The 4,400-nt window shown below is 52.7% G+C and overlaps 1 protein-coding gene across 1 annotated transcript in view; it reads right to left on the bottom strand.

The window, feature by feature from the left end:
- The window catches only part of SLC16A14 (solute carrier family 16 member 14), a 38,312-nt gene extending 35,650 nt beyond the window's left edge, over positions 1-2,662 (bottom strand). Inside the window, exon 1 of the mRNA XM_011364050.2 lies at positions 2,293-2,662. The gene's annotated coding sequence lies outside the window, so the exon portion shown is untranslated. The remainder of the gene's footprint in view (positions 1-2,292) is intronic.
- Between the last annotated feature and the right edge of the window lie 1,738 nt (positions 2,663-4,400).

Genomic DNA, 4,400 nt, shown 5'->3' with positions numbered 1-4,400 from the left:
GGGCTCTCGGGAGGTCCCTGAATTAAGCCTATGACTCTAGGCAACAGAGTCATCCGCATTTCACTACTAAATCTCTCTAAAAGTAATTCCTCTTTTGACTAATCACGATCAAATGGTTGTTGAACCAGGTTAACTGAAAATACAGAAGTCGACAGAAGAATAAATGTCTATCCTCTCCACCCCCAAACTTGCTTTTAGCATGTTAGCATTTATATAAGTTATAAGGTACAAAATAATCATTTGAGTCTTACGATCCTTTCTGGAGAGAGGATGGGAGAACCGGGAGAGAATTTCTGGACCACTCGGCCCCAGGCTCCAAGTCTTTCTCTACCAGAAGGCCTTCAAGCTCCCCCACCTTTTCCATGTCCTGAAGCATGTGTTATATGACGACAGGCATGTGACACACTGGGGTGAACAGAGGCAGAGTGTGGGGCTTCCGCTAGGGGTCAATAAGGCCTCATGCTGAAGAAGGCGAAGGAAGGAAATGGTAAGATTATGAGGCCAGTCGCCAATCTTCCATTCTCCCCAAATGTGAGTTCACAAATGGAGAAAAAGAAATCATATATGGGGGAAATGAAGTAACGTGTGTAGGCTATGGAGGCCAGGTACATAGATATATATATAGAGAGAGAGAGAGAGGCTAACAGCAGACATAAAAATAATTTAGAGCCTCCTGGAGTGTATCAGAGATTAAAATGTAATTAAATTTCCACAACTCTGTTACCGGATTAAGTTTTGTGAGCAAGTCGTTCATTTTTAATCTGGCTATTGTGATTATGTTAGCATGGGGTGAGCTCAGCCTACACGAGAAGCAAAGGGAAAGCGCCGAGTTAAAACTAAAAGCTTCCCCCAAGGTGGACAGGGCTGTGGTAGCAGGTTCTTCGTTAGAGCTAAGTGTGTGGCGGATCCACCTTCAACGTGAGTCTATAGACTTGGCCTCAAGTCCTGGTCCCCTGGGAGCGCTTGGGCCTTTAGAGGGCGCACCTGAGGCCAACAGGCGAAAGCGGCAGCCGCGGCCAAGGCTGGGCCGCTGAGCTGGGGCAGAGAGGAGACCGCGCCGCAGAAACCCGGAACCCCAGCTGCGGGCAGCGGGGGCTGTAGATGCCTCCTGTGGGTCAGGGACGGTGCTGGCTTCTCCACGGCGATCCTGTCCAGTAGATATTAACGCCCCATTTCACAGATGAGGAGACTGAGGCTGTTTGTCGAAGGGGGAGGTGGGAATGAAGCTTAGAGAAGTCAGACTGGCGGGTCATGGAGCCCAAATTTGAACCCGGGTTTGCAGGCTTCCAAAGCTGACCCCCACCCCGCCCCCCAGTAATACACACACACTACCAAAAAGACGCCAGACAAGGCGAAAGGGGCTCTTTCCAATCCCCGATAGGAACCCCCGCTCGTTTTTGCTGATGAGCCTGAATCAACTTTTCTGCGGAAAGAAAACGGCTCAGCGGGCAAGCAGAGACAAGCTAAAACGGCGTCCCTGGGCTCGGCGGCGTTTGGCCCCGAAATGGCCGTCCCCGGTCCCTTGCCCCATTTTATCCTCCGCGATCGTCCCTGGAAGAGCCTTGGCCGGGACCGCTATGCGAGGACCAGCATCCGCACGGCCCGGGCTCGCCCCCGCGGGATCCGACCTCCGCACCCCGCTCCGAGCGCCTGCCCCGCCCCCTCCCCGGGGCCCCTCCCCGGCCCCCCGCGATGCCACGTACCCCGACACCCCGCGTTCCCCGGCGCGCTCGGAACGCGCCAGCTCCGCGGGCAAGTGGGGCGGATCGCAGTCTCGGCAGCCTGCGCCCGGAGGCGTCCCGCACCCCCGAGTGTACCCTAGCCCGGGTCCCCCCGCCTCCCCCTCTCCGCTCCATCACAGCACGGTCCGGGTCCCAAACCGGGGCCATGAGAAAAGGCGGGAGCGGGGCTGGCCGCCGGGCAGAGCGAGCCTCTCGGGCCGGACCGGCCGGACCCGGGTTCCGTGCCCCGCTGGATGATGCGCGCGGGGGCCCGGGCCGCTGGGGGAAAGGGGCGCACGTCCCCACGCTCCGTCCGGGGCTGCGGTTACCCCGCCGGCCCCGAGGTGGCTTCGCTCGCAGCTCGGGAGCCCCACCACCGGGAGTCGGGGTGCGACCAGCGCGTCTCGGAGCAGCCCTGCCCTGCACCGCCCGGCAGCCTTCCTCCCGGCCTTCGCTGACCCTTCCCGAGGATCCCCGGGTGCAGCGGCCACCCACAGTCCCCAGCCCCAAGATGCCCTTAGCGCCTCTCCATCTCCCGGGCCGCGGCGCCGCGCGGCCTCGGCATACTCACCGCCCAGGGCCCGCGGGGCTGCGGCCTCACTCGGCTCCCGGCCCGGATCCCCGAACTTGCTGTTTTCCTCGGAGGCCCCTGAGCTGCTGGGCGTAAAGATTTGTTGCAATGTCGCCTATCATCCTGGATTTGCTGGTGCCTGCGGCTCGGCGCTCCGCCCGGCTCCGTGCGCTCGGTGCGGGGCTCCCGGGCTCGTCTGCCGCTCGATGCTGGCCCAGGTGAGCGTCTGGTGGAGCTTGGACCTCGAGGCCTCGGGCCGTGTGGCTTTAAAAAGGGTCCGCTTGCAGGTGGCCCGAACCTAACATGAGCTCCCTTCCAATCAGTGCAATTTCAAATCTCCAGGCTCGTTCATTCCTGTACCGGCTAATTCTGGTTTGGCAGAAAAAAAAAAAAAAAAAATTGCAGTCACCTCACGTGCACACTCTGGTGGCAGGTCGCAGTGTATAGCTTTGGCTGAGGTTCGCTAATGCTCGGCTCATTTTTATAACAAGGCGAGGGCCTGAAACCTAACCCAAGACGCAGGTGAGGATAGAAGGATCTCCTATTTCTCTGAGATAGGCAAGAAGTGAAAAAAGACCCTTCCTCAAGTCTGGGCCACAAAATATGGCGGTTTGTACGTGGAGGAGGAGGCCAGATCTGCAGTATTCTTGGCCAAAGAGGACTGAAAATCCCTCATCCTTTGTGTGGTGTCGGCTCCCACCTCTCCCTGCTTTTTCTCCAGTGTCTATTTGTTGTCCCTTGCATGGGCACCAGGTACAAATTTCATTTCCAGGTGTGACGGCCCTGTTCCCAACACAATGCTTCGCCCATGGAAAGTTTTCAATATTTGATAAGTGAATGTGTGAATAAAGTAAGCCAGGGCTGTAGCAGTTTGTGTTGCTGCTGTAAGAAATCATCACGAACTTAGGGGCTAAAAACACAGACTTACTGTCTTACAGTTCTGTAGGTCAGAAGTCTGAAATGGGTCTTACTGGATTAACCTCAGGGTGTTGGCAGGCTCGTGTTCCTTTTGGTAGCTCTAGGAGACAGCCAGTTTAAGGAGGGAGCCTTCCTTGGCTCAGGGCATCTTCCTTGGCTCAGGGCATCTTCCTGTCTTCAGAGCCAGCATCTTTGCATCATTCTGCTCCTTTCTCCTATAGTCACACCACCCTCTGTCCCTTCTGTTCTCAACTCTTTCACTTTTAAAAGCTCTCTTGGGATTGCAGTGAGCCTACCAATGGTAATTGGGTTAATGGATAATCCGAATAATCTCTCTCTTTTAAGGTCGATTGATTAGCAATCTTAATTCTGCCCCTGACCTTAATGTCCCCTTTACCATGTAAGATAACATATCCACAGGGATCAGAAATTAGGATGTGTACATCTTTGAGGGGCCCTCATTCTGTCCACGACAAATTTCCTTCTTTCTTCCTTTCTTGTTTCTTTTTCTTTTCTGTTTTTGCAAAAAAAAAAAAAATTAAAAAAAATAAAATAAAATATTCACATGTATTTTATGTTGTCACTTTTTTTTTTTCAATCAAGCTTCCATTAAAAGATAATTGAGAACATTGCGAGAAATTGTAGCTAACTGAGGACATTTTGATGAGGCATTGGGCTTGTGTGGTCCGAATGTTTTACTTTTGCTCATCAGAATATGAGCAAATAGGTGGTTAGTATTCCCTTGGGCTGTCCTTCTCAGATGTCACTCATTTCAACCAGACTTTTGTCAGCAAGTCAAGATTGGGGTTCCTGGCAAAAACTTCAAGTTCAGATGATTCATCTTGTTTGAAAAGAGGCCGTTAAGATTTTTAAGTCTGGTTTTTTTTTCCCTCTGAAACCTTATACATTTACTGAGGTATAATTGATGTAGTATGAATTGTACATATTTAAATGTACAGTTTGGTGGGTTTTAATATAAGTCTGTGAAACCATCACCTCAAATAACAGCAAAATTTTCCTTGTGTTCTTTGTGATGCAGTCCTTGGCCTCGTCCACACCCTCAGGCGACCTCTCATCTGCTATCTGCAAAGCTTCTGCTCTGGACATCAGTACTTGGCATTTAGAATGGCTGTAGAAGGCTTTTGTTTGCTCCCTCTCCCCAGCTTGATTGAGGTGTAACTGACAAATAA

This window comes from Pteropus vampyrus, unplaced genomic scaffold (assembly GCF_000151845.1).
Source record: "Pteropus vampyrus isolate Shadow unplaced genomic scaffold, Pvam_2.0 Scaffold93, whole genome shotgun sequence".
Taxonomy (NCBI): Eukaryota; Metazoa; Chordata; class Mammalia; order Chiroptera; family Pteropodidae; genus Pteropus; species Pteropus vampyrus.
This window is presented reverse-complemented; position numbering and strand designations above follow the sequence as displayed.